This window comes from Bos indicus x Bos taurus, chromosome 3 (genome assembly GCF_003369695.1).
Source record: "Bos indicus x Bos taurus breed Angus x Brahman F1 hybrid chromosome 3, Bos_hybrid_MaternalHap_v2.0, whole genome shotgun sequence".
Lineage (NCBI taxonomy): Eukaryota > Metazoa > Chordata > Mammalia > Artiodactyla > Bovidae > Bos > Bos indicus x Bos taurus.
In genome coordinates this window covers 102,085,658-102,108,156 of record NC_040078.1, presented here as the reverse complement: position 1 = coordinate 102,108,156, position 22,499 = coordinate 102,085,658, and the positions used below count along the sequence as shown (strand labels likewise).

At 37.2% G+C, this 22,499-nt stretch overlaps 1 pseudogene; it reads left to right on the top strand.

The window, feature by feature from the left end:
• Positions 1 to 7,156: 7,156 nt before the first annotated feature.
• Positions 7,157 to 10,475, top strand: LOC113890355 (annotated as a pseudogene).
• Positions 10,476 to 22,499: the final 12,024 nt, after the last annotated feature.

Here is a 22,499-nt window from a genome sequence, read left to right as displayed (position 1 = left end):
GTCCAACTTTCACATAGCCTTGACTAGACAGACCTTTGTTGGCAAAGTAATGTCTCTGCTTTTGAATATGCTATCTAGGTTGGACATAACTTTTCTTCCAAGGAGTAAGCGTCTTTTAATTTCATGGCTGCAGTCACCATCTGCAGTGATTTTGGAGCCCCCCAAAATAAAGTCTGACACCGTTTCCACTGTTTCCCCATCTATTTTCCATGAAGTGATAGGACCAGATGCCATGATCTTCATTTTCTGAATGTTGAGCTTTAAGCCAACTTTTTCACTCTCCACTGTCACTTTCATCAAGAGGCTCTTTAGTATTGCTAAATTATTTTTTTCTTGTCTGAGAAATTCTTTCTCTTGCCCATTCTAAATGATAATCTTGCTGGATTATCTATTGTGGTCTTGAAGACTGTTTTTATTTGGGAGCATCCCTGTGCAGGCTGCGTGCTTCCCGTGTCTTCGGTGTTAGGGTTGGTTTTGATATGGACACCAGCCACATCTTTTCTCAGGGTGGCTGGCCACCATCACCTTGATAGGGGCTGTGGTTGGTGTTGGAGGATCTAAAGCCTGTAAAGGGTGTGAGGCAGGACTTCTTCTCTGCTCCATGGCTGCTGCCATACTAAAAAGGGTGTAGTCTACTCCCCAGTTGTTGAAGTAGAAGCCCTGAGGGTTGAACTCAAAAAGGTTCCATTCTCCTTGAGGGCATGCTCTGCCCCCAAAGAGAGGAGTATTAAACACATGAGGCTCGTGTGCTCACAGAGAACTGATGTGTTACTTGTGTAAGTGGCTGAAGCTCTGCTCAGACACAGCTCAAGTTTGAGTCTCTTCACCTGTTGTGTTGTCCCAGATCTAGTGGAAGGCTGTGGCATGGAGAGGGTAGGGTCAGAGTACTCACTAGGCTGCGGCTGGGGCTAGGTTGGGACATTGTGGCTGTAGGAATTTACATTGCTGTCTTGCTACAAGAGATCTGGGCTGCCTCTGTGGCAGTCTTCTTCCAGGATCTGTCTGCCCCAGGTCCAGTGCCAAACTGTGGCATGGCGTGGGCAGGCTGTTTGTTTAGCTGGGAACAGTGTTGGGAACAGGGACCTAGTGTGCTTGTTCCTAGCACTGCTTGAGTAAGTACTGACAATGGCTACTGCTTTCCTGTCTGGGCCACATCCCAGGGCCCTCGGGGGTGGTCTCTGTGTAGCTAGACCAAATATTTTCCCAGGGCCAAGTCTGCCCAGATCTTGCACTTAACTGTGGTATGGAGTGAATAGGGCCTGAGTTTTTGCCCCACTCAGATTGGGGAGTGTGGCGAGGCAGCTACCAGTGTAAAACTCTCTCTGCCCTGTTTGTTAGCAAGCCAGCACCTGTGCACTCCTTGTGGGTAGAGTATAGGATTCTCCACCCTTCCATCTGTCCCAGTGGTTCTCCCAACAACCAAGGGGGCTTGCCTTCTTTGTATAGGACACCAGGACTGGGGTGCCCTGCTTCCAGGGTGAGGGTCCACCTGTGTGGACCTTCTTTTGATTTCTCTCAGAGTTGGAGGTCCCAACCTTATGCCTTTTTCCTGTCCTACCTGGTTGCATAGAAATCTTTCTTGCAGCTTTGGTTGTATAGGAGTTCTTCTGCCAGTTTCTGGCTAGTTCTCTAAGAGACTTGTTTCATGTGAAGATGTATTTTTGATGTGTTTGTGGGAGAAGGTGAGCTCCATGTCTTCCTACTCCACCATCTTGATCTGCTTCTAGTGCTTTCTTAACATGATAAATTGTATGTATCTTAATTCTAAAATCAGCATCTTACTTAAGGCAGAACACCAAAGACACTTCCACTAAGTTCAGGAACAGGCAAAGACGATCCTTTTCCTCATTACTGTTAACATTGGCTAACACCAAAGGCATAAATCTTTGCAATAAGACAAGAGAAATCAATTAAAGGTATAAAAATTGAGAAAAAAAAGTAGAACTAATTTTATTTTTAGATGATATGATAGTATTCCTGAAAATCCCTAGATAATAAATAAAACTAATTCATTTAGTAAAAGAATTAAATAAGATAACAGGATACACAATTAGGCAGATATAAGAAATCAATGTAGAGATGGTAAGAATGAAATTGAAATATTAGCCTCTTTAGTCTCCAGCAAGATGGCATATACTTGGCATGTTTGCTGACACTCCTTAATAAATCTGCAGTTGTTTTCAGAAATCTCAAAATAGTCTTCCCTGTAACAATCACAAAGTGAAGGAAGTTAAACTTATTGAAGAAGAATGAAATTATTTGCTGTCTTAAAAAAATATATAGGCATAAATGAGTATCTTGAGCAAATCATTTCTGAATTTTAGTTGTGATAGTTAAATCAGAGTTTTAAATTAAATGTCAGAGCATCTAGTGGTATTGAAGTACCACATATAAATAAAATTAATACCAAGCAAGTCCAGTACATTATTGAGGTAGTCATAGTTTTACCTGTGGGTGCCAAACATAATTCTTTAAAAAAACAAGCAAAAATCATGTTATCATGTAAAGCAATTATCTTTCAATTAAAAAATAAAAAAAATTTCCAGTTGCTTTAGCAGCCATGTGCAAGTCCTTGTATTAAATCATTTGTACTATTCTTTGCTGAAGTATCAAAATGCTTAAAACCATAGCCTGCCCAAGATTGACAGTAAGGCACTCACACTATTGGGATAGTTTAGCCAGTCAAGTTTTAAAGAAGACATAAAAGATGTTAACCAACAAAATTGATTAAATTTATGTTTTCTTTTGAAGCCTTTTATAATCTAAATGAAGAACAGAAAATTGCTCTTAAGGCAGTGTGTGTGCATGTATGTGTTTTCTTTTTTCGGCATTTCTTTCTCTCTAATATATATACATGCATATTATATATACATGTATATATATGCTGTTATTTGAAGGAATGACTAGTTTGTGTTCAAGAACTGTCACTGCACTGAATGAGTTTTTCAGTGGTCACTCCTTTCCAACCATTTTCCCCCAACCATCTTAAAACTGTTTTTTAATAATGAAATATTTGAGGCAATTCTCTGGTGGTCCAATGGTTAGGACTCTTCACTTTCACTGCCAAGGGTGCAGGTTTGATCCCTGGTTGGGGAAATAAGGTCCTTCAAACTGCAGGGCGTGGCCGAAAGTTAAAAAAAAGAAAAGTACAAAGAGAATGAAATGTTCGATAGATTTAATTTGGAAATTGCTATTTTAATTTTATAAGAACAATTAACTAAATTTGAAATTTTATATATACTTTCATCTAAAATGGAATGAAAATGAACTACAGAAGTATTATTGCTTTAAATGATAGTTATTATTAATATACTTTAAAGAAGTATATACATTGTTTTCTGAAAAAGAATTGAAGGAAATAAGACCAAAACCTGTTAGAAATATGAGCAAAAGACCAAAAACACAATTTACAGAAATATTAAAATGCCCTTAAACATATGAAAATATGTTCAACTTTACTCATAATAACAGAAAATGCAAAGTAAATATACTCTGAGATACCATTTCTCACTCATCAAACTGGTTAAAAACTAAAAATCATGAAACATTTCCATCGGTGAGGCTCTGGGGAAACAGATAGTCTTATACATTGCTGATGGGAATGCAAATTGGCACAACCCTATGGAGGAGAATTTACTGATATCTATGGAAACTGCATATGTATTTATCTCCTGATTCATCTGTCCCACTTATAGAAGATATGTGTCTAACAATATGAAAATATGGACAAGGTTATTCATGCCGCAATGCTTGACACTGCAAAATATTGGAAGCAACCTAAATGCATAGGACAGTGTCTGACACACACAAATACTAGGCAACTGTGAGCAAGAATCTAGATGAACAGATACAGAATAATTTCCAGAATGTATTGTTAAATGAAAAAAAAAAAACATGTAAAAGGGTGTCTACAGTAATACTACCTTTTGTGTAAGAAAGAATGAAAATAAGAAAATATGCATGTTTCTGTTTATTTGTGCAAAGAAGCATAGAATGGTGACAGCAGAAATGAATGAGACTGGTGACCCACACTGGGTGGGAGGAATGGGGTGGAAAGAATGTGGGGATGGAATTAAGGTACAGAGAATGGGAAAGTGGAGAGATGCTTTGCTGAGTACACCTGTTGTTACAGTTCTGAGTTTTGGAATCATGCTAGTGTTTTACATACTAAAAACAAAAACAAATAAAAAGCCAAAAAGAGAGGTGAAGCCTACAATGGAATACAAAGAAATAAATGAAACCAAATGTGTTTAAAATGAAAAACAAAACCACACAGAAGAAGAAAAAAAGAGCTAGTTCAGATAGCTTTTGAACACAGAATTTTGTGTACACATTCTTCAGTCAAATAAAAACAAAAATATGGAGTTCTGTTTAATACTAAGACCTGGTTTGTTTTTTGCAATGGTATGGGCTAGAGATTTTCAAACTTCTTTTTCTGTGTATTCCAGGATTGAATACATATACCAAGTTTCTTACTGTTGAAGAAGGAAGTTAAAATTGTGAAAAGAGGAAAGGTTAGAATGAACCCTGTGCTATTGAATTAAAGTTGGAAGTGTTGAAATAAATTTAGTTTGGACATATGTGTGTATGTGTGTATGTATATACACATTTCCTAGCTTGGTCCACTAAGAGGGTATAAAAACAGTAACACTTTTGTAACAATGAGCTCTTCTAGTGCCTAGATCTTGGTTTTTAAATCCACAATAAAAACAAAACAAAACAAAACAAAAAAATGCTTGTAGGTTGAACTTGGGAAAATACACATGAACTTGGACAATCTTGTTGTGGCAGGAATTAAGAAAGTAGTTAAAGAACGTTGGTGTATGTCAAAAGGACACAGGAGGTAGATTAAAGTGGCTCCATCTGGCCAAAAATGGGACAATTCAAGCATCAGAATAAGTGAGAGTATGGATTAGAATGCATTGAGTAAAATAAGAATCCAAGAGTTGACACTGTTATACATAAATAAATAAACAAAGAAGAAGAAAAAATGATTTCTTACAGTAGAATGCCAATTAATAAATGTAGAAGGATGAGGTAGTTAGGAATTAATATCTGGCAACCATAATAATAATAATCGATTCAGGGAAGAATCCTCAAAGAACACTAAAACTACCAAGGGAAATGAGCATAGTCTCAAATATTCTCCCCACAAAGTACTGGTGGATTGTGAAAGGAAAAATAGTAACTTTAGCCTGCAAGTATTCTGGAATTTCCCAGCTATCCTTCTATATTGATTTCTAATTCAAATCCATTGCTGTCTGAGACAGATATTGTATGGTTTCCAGTCTCTTGCATTTGTTAAGGTATGTTTTATGGTCCAGAGTGTGGTCTGTCTTGTTCCGTGTGAACTTAAGAAAAATGTGTTTTGTGTTATTGTTGGGTGAAATAGCCTATAGATGTCAATTATATGCAGTTGATTGATGGTGCTGTAGAGTTTACCTATGTCCTTACTCATAGATCTGCTGAATCTGTCCATTTCTAATAGAGAAGTATTGAAGTCTCCAATGAGAAAAGTAGATTCATTTATTTCAAGCACTGTAGTTCTATCAGTTTTGACTCATGTATTTTGATGCTCTGTTGTTCGGTGAATACACATGAAGGATTATGACTTTATGGAGAATTGACCCTTTGATCATTATGTAATGCCTTTCTTTATGCCTGATAATTTTCTTGCTCCAAAGTCTGCTATGTTGTAAATTAATGCAGCTACTTCAGCTTTTTTGTCTTGTTTTGTTTTAACTTCTTTTTTTGTTTGTTTGTTTGGTTGTGCCACGAGGCCTGGGAGAACTTAGTTCCCTGAGCAGGGATTGAACCTGAGTTCTCTGCATTGGGAGAATGCAGTCTTAACCACTGGACCACCAGAGGAATCCCTACTCCAACTTTCTTTTGATTAGTGTTAGCATGGTATATCTTCCTCTACACCTTTAACCTAGATGTAGAGTAGCTTTCTTAATCCCATCCAGTGGGGAGCATCAAGTGGGAGAACAGAACACAACTTCTAATCTCTTTCAAGTGTCTTCATACTCCTCTCTTGCAAAAATGAAAGTATTATATACCAAGAAAAATTAAACTGAGTCTCTTGTAGAAACACATATTTGCATTCTTTTATCTGTGTTGACAATCTCTGTCTCTTAATTGGTATATTTAGACCACTGAAATTTAAAGTGATTATTGATATAGTTAGATTAATTTCTACCATACTTGTGACTATTTTCTATTTGTTATCCTTGTTCCTAGTTCCTATTTTTGACTTCCACTCTTTCTCTGCCTTTTCTGGTTTTTTGAGTGTTTAATATGATTTCATTTTCTCTCCTTTCTTAGTATATCAATAAAAATATTTTTAGCATACCAACAAAATTATATTTATTTTTTTAACTTTACAGTGAAGAGGTTTGTGGTGAAAGTTACTATCATCAGTAAAAAAAAAAAGGACAACAGATGTCATATGTCTTCTGATATGATGCACTGACCTAGAGAAGGAAATGGCAACCCACTCCAGTATTCTTGCCTGGAAAATTCCACGAACAGAGGAATGTAGGGGCTATAGTCTATGGGATTGTAAAGAGTCAAACACGACTGAGCAACTAACACACATGATGCACTGAGACGGGGACATCACTTACCTGATTTTCCTGCCCCAAAGTGTATAACCTTAATTAGTTAATTCCTGCACATGTACTCAGTTGCAAAGTGTCTGTAACCTCACTCTGCAACCTCATAGACTGTAGCCCCTGGGGCTCCTCTGTCCATGGGATTTTCCAGGCAAGAATACTGGAGTGGATTGCCAATTTTCTCCTCCAGGGGATCTTCCTCACCTAGGGATCGAACCTGTGTTTCCTGCATTGGGAGGTATTCTTTACCACTTGAACCACCTAAGAAGCCCTAATTAGTCATAAGGACAGCACAACAATCATACTCAAACCACTAAGATCTGGGTGTTGTTTGTTACTGCAGAACAGGGAGAAAATGTAGAGGATCAGCAGCTCAGCCTGGCGGTCATTGGTTTGGTGATGTCATTGATGGGCCATTTGGGTAATATAGACAGAAGAACTATGCATAGGTATAGATAGCACTCTAAAGAGACTGGCAAATCCATATTCACATACATACAGTCTCCGATGGCACAAGCAAAGATAAGGAAAAGAAAGTCATGATGGACATTGACATTTTACAAAGTAGAAAATCAAATTATTACATTGTGGACACTCCAGGCCATAAGGATTTCACCCCAAATATAATTAGAGGGGCTTTCCGGGCTGAGGTAGCTGAGATGTGGATACAGACAGGAAAGGACTTTGAATATGGATCATGACCTCCCAATTCAGCTCTTAAAGAAACATAGCTCCAACTGCTCCAAAAAATCTTTTCAAGCTTACCCACCGCAAAGAGCTCAGATCCTCCTCTTCAGTAGTGAAATTCCTATCCCTAATGGATTTCCTGTGCTGTTACAGCGCTAAGCTGTAAGTGTAGCTGGCATTATTTAAAAATTAATGAGCGTCTTTTAAAAACAAAATACTGATGATGCCTCAAAGGAAAAAAGAAATCTGTTTTGTTAACAGCCAGATACATTGATACAGATATAGACTCTACACTTTTTAAAATTTTTAATTAGGATAAAGCATAACATAAAGTTTACCGTCTCATTATTTTTAAGTGTACAGCTCAGTAGTGTTAAGTATATTCATATTGTTATGCAACCAATCTCAAAACTTGCAAAACCGAAACTCTATACTCATAAAGCAACTCCCTGTTTCCTCTTCCCAACCAGCCCCTGAATAGAACCACCATTCTATTTTTTGTTTCTATGGTTTTGACTACTCTGTGAAGTGAAAGTCGTTCAGCTGTGTCCAATTCTTCGCGACCCCGTGGACTATATAGTCCATGGAATTCTTCAGGCCAGAATACTGGAGTGGGTAGCATTTCCCTTCTTCAGGGGATCTTCCCAACCCAGGGATCGAATCCAGGTGTCCCTCATTGCAGGTGGATTCTTTAACATTAAGCTGAGCCACAAGGGAAGCCCAAGAATACTGGAGTGGCTCGCCTATCCCTTCTCTGGTGGATCTTCCCGACCCAGGAATTGAACCAGGGTCTCTGCATAGCAAGTGGATTCTTTACCAACTGAGCTATGAAGGAAGCCCAAAATTTAGTTTTAAAATTTAGTTTAATTTTCCCCCTTTATTGAGCTATAATGGACATACAGCACTGAATCAGTTAAAGGTATACAGCATAGTAACTTCACATACATGTACTGTGAAATGATTACCACAGTAAGTTAACTTTCACTGCCTCAGATAGTTAAAAACAATTGTTTTTCCCTTGAGAAGTTCTAGTCTCTTAGCAACCTTCAAATACACCACACAGCAGCGTTAGCTACAGTCACCATGCTGGCCCCTACACGCCCAGTACTCATTTATCTTAGGACTAGGATTTGTACCTTTTGACCACCTTCATTGAATTCCCCCACCCTTTTCCTTCCTTTTTAAAGCTGAACAATAGTTCAGCTATACACCACATTTTCTTTATCCCTTCACAGACTCAAAGCTTTTGAGATATACAAAGTCTTTCCAAGGCTGAAGAGATACAGGCTGTTTCAGTGGCTATGTGACAGCTGCTGGGTGTGGTTTCTGAATAGAAGAAAGAGGGGTCAGGATCTCTGCCAACTCACCTAAATAGCCAGAAGGTTTCATCTCTGCTTTCAAAAATTCTGTTTACTTAAACTGAAGAAACAATGTGCAATTGAGATTTATTTTTAATGAGAGAGGGGGAAAGTTATGGTACTTGCTAGAAATTATGAATAATTATTCTTTTAGAAAAATTTAAAGTGCTAACCAATAAAGAAAAGGTAAAATTACCCTTTATGCACAAAGACTGGATTTTCCGGTGAAATTTTAGTTAAGTGGAATTAAGTTGCTGAGATTTATAGAAATTCTGCCAAGTATGTATTAAAAGGTATTGAATCAAGGTGAAATAAGCTCTATATCCATCCAAACTGCAAACAGTTCCAGTTTTCTCTTTTGATTTGCAATTTTACATACTTTTAAAGGGAACTGCTAAAGTGAATTTAATTGTCAAAGTACTAGAGGGTTGACCTATACCCTTTTGTTCAGGTAACTGTGGGAGAAGATTGGCTGGAGGTTTCAGAAAACAGATTTTGGTGCTGAATGTAAGAGAGTCCCTCCTCTAACATGAACATTAAAAAAAAATTAATTTGAAATCTGTGGAAGCTGTTTCAACTGTAACCAAGACAGAATTTCAGATATGTAAATCCAACTAATAAATATCTTTAGTTTGAACATTCAAAATATCAATGTTTATTCACCACATTCACAAATTATAAGAAAAATCATATGACAGTTTCAATAGACATAGAAAAAGCACTTGATAACATTTACTATCTATTCATGAACACTCCTAACAAACTAAGAATAGAATGACATTTCCTTAGCCTGATAAAAGCTGTTTACAAAAACCCTGTAGCAAGCAACAAAGCTTTCCTTTTGAGATTGGAACAAGACATGAATGCCTGCAATCATCGCTTCTATTCAGCACTGTCCTTGAGGTCATAGTCTGTGATGTATGAAAAGGGAAAAATGAAAAGATAAAGGACTGGAACAGAAGAAACAAAATTGGTGTTATTTGAAGACCCTATGATTTGAGGTATTTAAAAACCTTAAATAATGTAAAGATTAAATAAATAAAACAGCACAGTTGCTAGATATAAAATCAGCATTAACAAAATCAATTTTATTTCTATATTCCTGTAAGAAAACAAAAATTGAAATAAAAAACTCACAATGGTATTAAAAAAAAAAAAAAAAGAAGTCCTAGGAATATGTCTACCAAAATATCTACAAGACCTCTTCAGGAAAAATGGTAAAACTGTAATGATAGACATTACAGAAGATCAAAATAGTTTATGTGCTGCCGAAGTGGGCACTACAGAAGATCTAGAGAGACAGAAAGACATGTTTGTTTATGGATTGGAAGAATGTATTTAGTCTCTTCAAATAAATTTATAGATTCAATGCAATCCCAAAGAAAATGCCAACATGACAAGTATATTGTAAAACATTTGTGGGAATGTCATTGGATAGGAATTACCAATGACGGGAACAACGAAGAAAAGGGAGGAGTGATCTGTGGACTAAACAAAACCCGTGCACAACAGCATCCCTGTGTGTCTAGCACCTAAGTCCCTCTGCCATTTTGCCCAAGAGAAAGACTGAAGGGGATGCTGGAGGAAATAAAGCCGAGGTGAAGGACAAACCACAGAGAAGATCTACGAGGTTATCACTAAACCTGCTCCTCCAAAGTCAGAGCCCAAGCCTAAAAAGGCACTTGCAAAGAAGAAAGAGAAGGCACCCAAAGGGAAAAGGAGTGATGCCAGCCAGGATGGGAATAACCCTGCAAAAAATGGAGCTGCCAAAACCGACAAGGCGCAGAAAGCTGAAGGTGCTGGAGATACCAAGTGACATTTCATGATTCCATCCTATTCCTGTTTCCTCTCCCATTCTACCTCCACTCTCATCCCCATCTTTGTACTCCTCTCCTCAGCTCCATTCCCCATCCCTACAGATCCTTATTTCCATCTTTATTCTCATTCCGATCTGTATCCAATCCTCAAATTCTATCCCATCCCCATCTCTATCTGGTCTCCATTCCATCAGCATCTCCATCTTCATTTTTGTCTTCACTTCATTCATCTTTATCATCAGTTCCCGCTTCTGCCAGGGTATATTTCTACCCTTTTCCACTACCCATCCCTGGTGATGGTGAATCTGTCTTCATTGCCATCTCCATCTTATCTCCAATGCACCCCATCCTTACTCTTTTTTAAAAAATAATTTATAAATGCATTTACTTAGTTTCGATTGTGCTGGGTCTTCGTTGCTGCTCACAGGCTTCCTCTAGTTGCGGCGAGCAGGGGCAACTCCTCATTGCAGTACACTGTGGTGGCTTCTTGTGTTGTGGAGCCCAGGCTCTAGGTGCACGGGCTCAGTAGTCGTGGCACATAGGTTTAGTTCCACAGCATGAGTAGTATTCCCCAATCAGGGATCAAATCTGTGTCCCCTGCATTGGCAGGCAGATTCTTATCCACTGTATCACCAGGCAAGTCCATTGTCCCTATTCTTATACATTTCCTTTCCATCATCTCTTCCTCTAAGATGCAAATTGAGGAAGATTCATTAAGAAGTTCTAAAAGTCCAATGGAATGTTGGGGGACTATGAGAGTTGATGATCCCTCCATATAAAATTTCCTCCTCAGTTTCCAGGTGAGAAACCTCAAAAGAAATCACTCAAGTTAGATTTCAGATAGAACTCCACTGTTCATGGTGTGTTTAGGGCAGGGTAGGGACCAGGACAGGAAGTTGGAGGGAGTAGAGGAGAGGCAAGGCATCTTCAAAGAGATGTGAAGACACAAAGAGACATGTCAGAGAACAAAAGAGGCAAAAGAGAAAGATGTGTATGGAGTAAGAGATCTCAAGTGCAATTTAATCTGAACCTCTTTTCCATTCCCTTTCCTGCTCTCCCACAGGTCACGCTGTGATACAAGGAATTCAAAGTAGAAAAAGTGAAAGTAAGTGTTAGTTGCTCAGTCATGTCCGACTTTTCAACCCCTTGGACTGTAGCCCGCCAGGCTCCTCTGTCCATGGGATTCTCCAGGCAAGAATACTGAAGTGGGTTACCATTTCTTTCTTCAGGGGATCTTCCCAACCCAGGAATCGAACCCGGGTCTCCTGCATTGCGGGCAGATTCTTTACCAACTGAGCTATGAGGGAAGCCTAGAACATTACTTTTGCTAACAATGCTTCTCCGTTTTTCCTTTTGATTCTTTGTTTTGGTTTCTGGTCAAGTCTGTCTGTGATTTGTCTAACTTGTCTTTTGAGCTGGGCCCCTTTCCATAGGGCCCTCTATGCCAGGCTGAATTGCATTCCTGATAATCTGTTAATACTAGAAGTTAATCAGGAAATTCCCTGGCTATTCAGTGGTTAGGACTCTGTTCTATCACTACCGAGGTGGGGGAACCGAGATCCTACAAGCCGTACAGCAGCAAAATAAAAACAAAAAACCAACAACAACAAAAAAAGAATCTAATTGTGCTGGGGTGATGAGTTTCTCCCAAGATTAGCAGCAAAGGTCAGGAATCTAGTTTTATGATTGATATTTGGTAATCTCTGCCAGGGGATGATGAGGTCTCTCTGTTGGGTGAGATATGATAAAGATTGTTTGGTTTGTTAGTGCTTTTTGTTTGTCTGATTGTTTATTTGTGAGATAAGTCACTTTAAAATATTTTGTGCCTAATGGAAAGAAGAGCCCTTTGAGATCTGGACTGAGCAGTTTTGTGATTCAATGTCTATTCGAATGACTAGTTGTACTACTGTTCTGCTAAAGTTGTAAAACTGAAGCTGCAAATTGTAAAATGAAAGACCACCTGTAGGCCTATAAATGAGAAAAGACTTTTTGTTTTGTTTTTAGAGGTTTTTTTTCTTTTTATTATTTTTTTTTACTTCTTTGAGAAAAGCCTGAAATCTCATTATTCCAGCTTGGAATATTTTCCTACCTCCTAAGAGTGTTAACAAATTAGATTATAAAAACTTTCAAATTAAAGGAGATTTGTTCTGATTGGTTTATAGGGACTAACAAGAGCTTACATAAATCCAATATTGCCCAAATTCCCAGAACACAAAGAAACTGAGCTTCTAATACTTTAAAAGGGTTAAAGAAAAAAAAAAAAAAAAAAAAAAACACTTCCTCATAGAAATGACTAACTCAGAGGCAATTTTATACAAAATCCAAGTTCACGTAATCGAGTAAGCTTTAATCCTTGGACAAGTCAGACTGATCTGAAAATTTTGTCTAAAATACAAACATGTCGTTTTCCAGATTTTCCAAATACAAACACATATTTTAGTTTATTTGATATTTTCAGTTTGCTTTTATTTTCTCATGCACAAACATTCTAATACACAATATAGTCCTCTAACACTATCGCTCCTGGTATAGTTTCAATCACCTTTATTATAACTTTTACTGAAGTGACTAGGTTCTGCTTCAGAGAGTAAGAACATTGAGAACTGTCTATCACGAACAAATATTTTATCAAAACTTATAGGTTCCTGGACCCAATTGTGTGTGTGTGTGTGTGTGTGTGTGTAGATTTCCCCACAATAACGAGTAATGCTGGGTGTCCCATAATTCAGCTCAATTCTGACACTATGTACTCGGAGACAGCATGGGATCCCACAGATGAAAGGTTCAGACCTACAACCTCCCCCACCCTGCCCTTCTCTAAAGGCTGTTATCTGTGCTTCTGACTAACTGGCTACATTTTGGAGGTTCTTACAATCCACTCTTTCCTTGAGTTTGATTAATTTGCTAGAGAGGCTCACAGAATTGAGAGAGACATTTTACTCACTAGATGACTGGTTTATTACAAAAGGCTATAACTCAGGGACAGCCAGATGGAACAGACGCATAAGGTAACGCATGGGGTAAGGGCTTGGAGCTGCCATTTCCTCTCCAGGTGCTCTGCTTTCCCAGAAACTCTGTGGGGCCTAGAAGCTCTTTGAACCCAAAATCCTGTTGGGTTTTTATGGACACTTTATTACATAGGCATTACATAGACCACCATTCCCAGGTGGCACTAGTGGTAAAGAACCCGCTTGCCAATGCAGGAGACATAAGAGACTCGGGTGCGATCTCTGGGTCGGGAAAATCCCTTGGAGGAGGAAATGGCAACCCACTCTCGTATTCTGGCCTGGAGAATCCCATGGACAGAGGAGCCCGGTGAGCTACAGTCCACGTGGTCACAAAGGATCGGACATGACTGAAGCAAATTAGCATGCGTGATTGATTACATCATTGGTCATTGCCAATCAATTCAACCTCCAACTCCTCACTCTCTCCCAGAAATCAGATTGGGATTGAAAGTTCCCAACCCTCCAACCACACGGTTGGTTCCTCTGGTGACCAGCTCCCATCTTTAGGTGATTAAAAAAGACAGTCCAAAAGTCACTTCATTGACATAACGAAAAACATATTTATTACTCTCAGTCACTTAGAAATTCCAAGGGAGCATCACCAACTCAATGGACATGAATTTGAGCAAACTGGGAGACAGTGGAGGACAGAGGAGCCTGGCGTGCTGCATTCCACAGGGTCACAAAGAGTCAGATACAACTTAGTGACTAAACAACAACAAACATTACAGAACCTAATTACTGTTGCTATCAAAAAATTTGTCAGAATTATACTTCGGTTTAATTAAACACATTAAATTTCATGTTTGTCTTAATCTTTTTTTTTTCAAAACAGCTTTGTTGATACCATACAACTAACACATTTAATGCGTATGATTTAATGGTTTATGGTTTTGGTATATTGCAATATTAATTTTTTAATTGCAGTAAAAAGAATACAAAAATGCTAATTTGAACAGATATATGCACTCCTGTGTTCATTGCAACATTTTTTACAAAAACCAAGACCTGAAAACAATCTGAGTGTCCATCAACAGATGAATGGATAAAAAGATGCAGTAACTATATACAGTAGAATATTACTCAGTCATAAAAAGATGAAATTTTGCCATTTGTGACAACACGGATAGACCTTAAGGTATTTTTCTAAATGAAATAAGCCGGACAGAGAATGACAAATACCATTAGACTGCACTCATTTGTGAAATATAAAAAGCAAACATGCTCCAAATAAATGAATAGACCAAAGCAAGCAAAAACAAACATGCTGATACAGAGAACAGAAGAGTGATTTCAACAGGGAGCAGGGGTAGGGACAGGAGGGAGGGAGGAATGGGTAAAGGGGATCAACTATGGTGACTGATGAAAACTAAATTTTTGGTGGTGAGTATAATGTAGTGTATATAGAAGTATAATATTGTACACATGAAGCTTGTATGTTATAAACCAGTTACCTCAATAAAAAATAATATTTTAAAAATGTCCTTGACTGATCTGAAAAAATTATACAATATATGTAACATAAAAATTGCCATTTTAGCCATTTTTAAATGTACAATTCAGTGGCATTCATTGCATTCACCATGTTGTTTGATTATCAGCATTAATTATTTCCAAAATTTTTCATGACCCCAAATAGAATCTTTGTGATCACTAAACAGTAACTCTCCCATCCAACCCATGCTCCAGCTCAGGTAACCTCTAGTCTACTTTCTGTCTGTTTGAATTTGACCATTCTAGATATTTCATGTCAGTAGCATTATGCAATACTTGACCTTTTGTGCCCTGGTTCTTCTGTTTATAATGTTTTCAAGGTTTATTCATGTTGTAGCACGTGTCAGGATTTCATTTTTTATGGCTGAATAATATTCCATTGTTTGATAGATCTCATTGGTTATCCATTTATCTGTTGATGGACACTTGGGTTGTTCCATCTTTGGGATATTGTGAATATTGCTGCTGTGAACGTTGGTGTACAAATCTTGTTTTTCTTCATCTTAAGCATTATATGAAAGTGATACCAGCATGAGTTCAATAATGAGTGTCGGTCCTTCTTTACACCAGTACAAAATTGGAAAAATCTGTTGTGCAGTCACACCCATTCCTGGAACATCATCTTCAAGAATATATCTCATTCAATCCTACAAACCGGATTAAGGAGCAAGGGTTTCAATTCACATGTGGAATCAAATCCCACAAAGCCCTCCCAGGAACCTGAAATGGCATCTTATATGTTCTACTGTTTACAGCATTGCAGCCCTTCAGATAGGAAGGAAGGCCCTTCCTATGGTTTGGTAAGCCAAACCTCAGCTGATTTGGGAAATCTTAAAGAGAAAGGACTCACTGTCTTTATAGTACTATAGGTAAAACATGGTGGAAATAATTTGGGGGGTGTGTTTCCTAGCCATAAGATTGAAGGGCAAATAATGAAAGTCTTTAAAAGTTTAATCCTAGATTCCTTATGAAATCTCTGGACAAAGGTTACATCTGGCTTTAGTACCTGCTCATCACCATGTCGCTTGAGCTCTGCTGACCAGGCTATGAGAAGACTTACTGCTTGATGTACATGAATCAGGCCAAACAACGTGAGGCCAGGCTTACTTTGTGATCAAGAATAATCTTTGGTAGAATACTTATGATCATAACAGGGGACTATTAAGAAAAATTGTATAAAACTGGTAATAAGGCAAAAGGATCGCTACATGTTCCTTCTTTTGAAGTTTTAAAAAAACTTATGTTGAAATAACTCAATTTTCAGAACAGTTTCAATGATAATACAGAGTGTTCCCATATATACCTGTCACTCAGAATCTCACATCTTATGTAACCATGTGCTTTACTTTTCTTAGTTTTTGAAAGTTAATACTTTATTCATTTAAGATATAATGTCAAAAAGCCCAGTTCTTCCTTAAACTTTTATTTCATATGCTGATTATTTGATTCTTCAAAGAAATAATTTCTATTAGTTTATATTTATATGTTCAACATAGTTCAGCATGTTTATATTCAGTTGTGTTCAACTCTTTGGGACCCCATGGACTACAGCACACCAGGTCCCTGTCCTTCACCATCTCCTGGAGCTTGTCAAACTCATGCCCGTTGAGTCAGTGATGCCATTCAACCATCTCATCCTCTGCCACCTTCTTCTCCATTTGCCTTCAATCTTTCCCACCATCAGGGTCTTTTCTAATGAGTCAGCTCTTTGCATCAGGTAGCCAAAGTATTGGAGCTTCAGCTTCAGCATTAGTCCTTACAGTGAATATTCAGGACTGATTTCCTTTAGGATTGACTGGTTTGATCTCCTTGCAGTCCAAAGGACTCTCAAGAGTCTTCTCCAATATCACAATTCAAAAGCATCAGTTCTTCAGAGTTCAGCTTCTTTATGGTCCAACTCTCACATCCATGCATAACTACTGGAAAAACCTTGACTAGATGGACCTTTGTTGGCAAAGTGATGTCTCTGCTTTTTAATACACTGTCTAGGTTTGTCATAGTTTTTCCTCCAAGGAGCAAGCATCTTTTAATTTCATGGCTGCAATCACCATCTGCAGTGATTTTAGAGCCCCCAAAAATAAAGTCTGACACTGTTTCCACTGTTTCCCCATCTATTTCCCATGAAGTAATGGGACCAGATGCCATGATCTTTGTTTTCTGAATGTTGAGTTTTAAGCCAACTTTTTCACTCTCCTCTTTGACTTTCATCAAGAGGCTCTTTAGTTCCTCTTCACTTTCTGCCATCAGAGTGGTGTCATCTGCATATCTGAGGTTACTGATATTTCTCCCGGCAATCTTGATTTCAGCTTGTGTTTCTTCCAGTCCAGCGTTTCTTATGATGTACTCTGCATATAAGTTAAACAAACAGGGTGACAATATACAGCCTTGATGTACTCCTTTTTCTATTTGGAACCAGTCTGTTGTTCCATGTCCAGTTCTAACTGTTGCTTCCTGACCTGCATATAGGTTTCTTAAGAGGCAGATCAGGTGGTCTGGTATTCCCAACTCTTTCAGAATTTTCCACAGTTTATTGTGATCCACACAGTCAAAGGCTTTGGCATAGTCAATAAAGCAGAAATAGATGTTTTTCTGGAATTGTCTTGCTTTTTCGATGATCCAGCGGATGTTGGCAATTTGATCTCTGGTTCCTCTGCCTTTTCTAAAACCAGCTTGAACATCAGGAAGTTCACGGTTCATGTATTGCTGAAGCCTGGCTTGGAGAATTTTGAGCATTACTTTACCAGCGTGTGAGATGAGTACAATTGTGCGGTAGTTTGAGCATTCTTTGGCATTGACTATCTCCCAGAGTTTACTCAAATTCTTGCCCATTGAGACGGTGATGCTATCTAGCCATCTTATCCTCTGCTGCCTCCTCCTTTTTCCTTCAACTACCATTCTGTTTCTATGAATTCAGCTTTTTTAGATTTCACACATAAGTGAGATCTTATAGTATTTGTCTTTCTCTGTCTGATTTATTTCATTAGTAGAAATACTCTAAGGTCCTTCCGTGTTGTTGCAAGTGGCAGGATTGCCTTAGTTTTTATGGTTTCCATAAAGTGGCTTCCATGTCTTGGTTATTGTGAATAATGTTGCCATGAACATGGGAATGCAGGTATCTCTTTAAGAAACTGAATTCATTTCCTTCAGATATATACCCAGGAAAGGACCTTTTGGTAATATGGTAGCTCTATTTTTTTTTTTTTAGGAACTTCCATACTGTTTTCCATAGTAGGCTGTACCAATTTACAGTCTCTCCAACAGTGCACAAGGATTCCTCTGTCTCCACATTCTCATCAACACCTGTTACCTTTGTCTTGATGGTGGCAGCCATTCTGACAGATGTGAAGTGATGTCTCATTGGGGTTTTGATTTTCATTTCCCTGATGATTAGTGATGTGAAGCATCTTTTCATATACCTGTTGCCCTTTTTTAATGTATTCTTTGGAAAAATGTCTATTTGAGTCCTCCACTCATTTTTTTCAATTGGTTATTTGGTTTTTTGCTGTTGAGTTGTATGAATTCTTTATGTTTGGATATTAATCCTTTATCGATCATAGATGATTTACAAGTATTTTCTCCTGTTTCATAGGTTGCCTTTTCATTTTGTAGAAGCTTTTCAGTTTTAAAAAAGGCTCAACTGCTTATTTTTGATTTTGTTGTCGTATTTAAAAAAATGTTATGTAGACCAATGGCAAGGAGTTTTCCCCTATGTATTCTTCTAGGTGTTTGACAATTTCAGGTCTTACTTTAAGTCTTTTTTTCTTTTTCAATAAAGTTTTTTATTTTATTTATTTTCAGCTACACTGGATCTTCGTTGCTGTGTGTGCTTTTCTCTAGTTATGATAAGAGGGGGCTACTCTCTAGCTGACTGTGTGGGGTTCTCATTGCAGTGGCTTCTCTTCTTACAGAGCACGGACTCTAGAGTGCAAGCCTGGTAGCGGAGCACTGGCTTAGCTGCCCTGAGGCATGTGGGATCTTTCCGGACCAGCGATCGAACCTGTGTCTCCTGCATTGACAAGCAGATTCTTAACCACTGGACCACCAGGGAATTCCTTACTTACTTACATGTAAGGAATGTAAGTCTTGAACTCACTCAGTTAATTTTTGTGAGTGGTGTAAGAGAGGGGTCCAGTTTCACTCTTTTACATGTAGATATTCAGTTCTCTTAACACTCTATTAAAGAGACTCCCCCCTGCCTATTGTGTGTTCTTGTTGCCCTTGTCAAAGATCAATTGACCTATACGTGTAGGTTTATTTCTGGGCTCTTGATTCAGTTCTATTTGTCTATGTGTCTATTTTTATGCTAGCGCCATACTATCCTGATAATATAGCTTTGTAATATAGTTTGAAATTGGAAAGTATTTTGCCTCCAACTTTGTTCTTCTTTCTCAGGATTGCTTGTTTATTTGGGGGTCTTTTGTGGTTCCATATGAATTTTAGGATTGTTTTTTTTATTTCTGGGAAAAGTGTCATTGGAATTTTAGTAGGGATTGCATTGACTTTATAGATGGCTTTAGCTAGTATGAACATTTTGACAATATTAATTTTTCCAATCTATGAACACGAGATATTGTTCTCTTTATTTGTGTCTTCAATTTATTCCATCAATGTCTTATAGTTTTCATTATCCAAGTCTTTTGTCCCCTCTTAATTAAATTTATTATTTATTGTTTTTGGTGCTATTGTAAATGAGGTTGTTTTCTTAATTTCTCTTTCTAAAAATTTGCTGTTAGTGTATGGAAACTCAACTGATTTTTGTATGTCAAGTTTGTATTCTGCAACATTACTGAATTATTTTATCCTAACAGATTTTTGGTGGCATTGCTGTTGATTTCTTCCTTGACTCACTGATTGTTCAGAAGTGTGTTGTTTAATTTCCATATATTTGTGAAATCTTCAGTCTTCCTCCTGTTACTGACTCCTAGTTTCAGACTATTATGGTTGGAAAAGATACTTGGTATGATCTCAGTCTATTTAACTTTGCTAAGACCTGTTTGTGACTTGATATATGATCTATTCTGGAGGAGGTTCAGTGTGTGCTTGAGAAGAATGTGTATTCTGTTTTGTTGCATAGAATGTAATATATCAGTTCTTTTTGTTCAAAAGTGTGGTTCAAGTCCAATGTTTCCCTGTTGATTTTTAGTCTGGTAATTTATCCATTGTTAAAAATGGGGAACTGCCTCCTACTATTATTGTATTGTTGCATATTACCTTTATTAAATTAAATATCTGTTAATTTGCCCAATATATTTAGGTGCTCTTATTGGGTGCATTTATTTACAATCGTTTTACCCTCCTGCTTCATTGATCCTTTTATCATTATATAGCGACCTCTTTGTCTCATAACATTTTTTACTTAGTCTATTTTTCTGATATAGTTTAGCTCACCTGCTCTCCTTCTGGTTTCCATTTGCATGGGATGTATTCTTTCATCTTTTTACTTTCAGACTATGTGTGTCTGTAAAGCTGAAGTGAGTCTCTATTAGGCAGCTTATAGTTGGGTCTTATTTTTTATCCATCCAGCCACTCTGTCTTTTGCTTGGAGAATTGAATACACTTACATTCAAGGTAATTATTGATAGATAAAAACTTACTATTGCCATCTTGTTAATTGTTTTCTGGATATTTTACAGTTCCATTTTTCCTTTCTTTTTTTCTTGTTGTCTTCCTTTGTGGTTTGATGATCTTCCATAGTGGTATGCCTCAATTCCTTTCTTTTTAACTATTATGGGTTTTTATTTTGTGATTACCATAAGGCTTACATAAAACAACATATAGTTATTAATATAGCAATTTTATTTAAGCTGATAACTGATCACATACAAAACCTCTACTTTTTTATTGCTCCCCCATTTTATGATTTTAATGTCACAATTTACATCTTTTTATATTGTATATGTGTTAAAACTATTATAACTATAGTTATATTTAACACTTTTGTCCTTTAACATTTATACTAGAGTTAAATGGATAACACTTTACCATATCACAGTAGTATTCTGAATTTGATTATATACTTACTTTTATCAGTGAACTTTATACTTTTCAATGTTTTCATGTTACTAATTACTGTCCTTTCATTCCAGGTTGAAGAACTCCCAGTTCTTAGAACAAGTAGGTCTAGTGGTGTGAACAGCTTTTGTTTGTCTAGGAAAGTCTTTATCGCCCTTTCATTTCTAAAGGACGAGTTTGCCCGCTAAAGTATTCTTAGCTGAGCAGTTTTTTATTATTATTGTTCTTAGGTGGAAAGTTGTTTTGTTTTTTTTTTTCTTTTAGCACTTTGTACATATCACTCTATGATCTTCTTTTTTGCAAGGTTTCTGCTGAGAACTTCACTGATAGCCTTATGGGGGTTCACTTGCATGAGATGAGTTAAATAATTTTTTTTTCTGCTTTCAAAATTCTCTGTTTTTCTTTTTTGACAGTTTTATTATAATGTGCCTCAGTGAGGTCTTCTCTGAGTTGAATCTATATGGGGACCTATGAGCTTCGTGTATCTAGATGTCCATATCTCCTTCCAGATTTGGGAATTTTTCAGCTCCTTTAAATAAGCATTCAGCCCTTTTCTCAGTCTCTTCTCTTTCTGGGACTCTTATAATGCAAATATAGTAAGTCCCCTACATATGAATGAGTTCCTCTCTGAGAGCATGTTCATAAGTTCAATTTGCTTGTAAGTCCAACAAAGTCAGCCTGGGTATCCAGCTAACACAACTGACATATAGTACTGCATTTTAATAGATGTATAATACTCTTCAGAATATTATATATATAACATACAATAATAATAATATACAAAAATAATATATAAAATAACATACAGTAATATATAAAAGTAAACAAGTAATATATAAAAATAAACACAAAAATAAAGAAAATATTTTAAATCTTACAGTATAGTACCTTGAAAAGTACAGTAAGTACAACAGCTGGCATCAGGGGCTGGCATTGAGTCAACAGGTAAGTTGCTGATTGGAGGAGGAGGAGAAGTAGGAGATGGTAGAGCTAAAGGACTGTCAGCAATGGGAGAAAGAGGGCAAGTTGCAATTTCACTCAAGCCTGATGTTGATAGAACGCATATATGCATCGTTGAAAGTTTTCAACTTGAAGGTTCATGTGTATGAGTCTTACTGTATTGTTTGCATATATGACATATTGTATCATATAATTCATGTAGGCTTTCTTCACTCTTTTTTTGTTTGGTAAGAATGTTCAAGACTGTTCTTTGTTCTCCTCTAGCTGGATAATTTCAAATATCCTGTCCTGTCCTTTACATGTTCTTCCTTTTGCTGTATCCTGTCTGCTGTTTATGCTCTCTGTTTATTGCATTTTCCATTTCATTTATTGTGTTCTTTACCTCCTGAATTTGTTTGGTGCTTTTTTTTTTAAAGTTCCTATCTCTCTATTGAACTATTTTTCAATATTTCAATATTCAATGATTCTACTGATTATTTTGTTCATGTCTTGGTTTCCTGGTTTCATTGAATTGTCTTTTTTGATATTTACTTATAGCTCACCAAATTT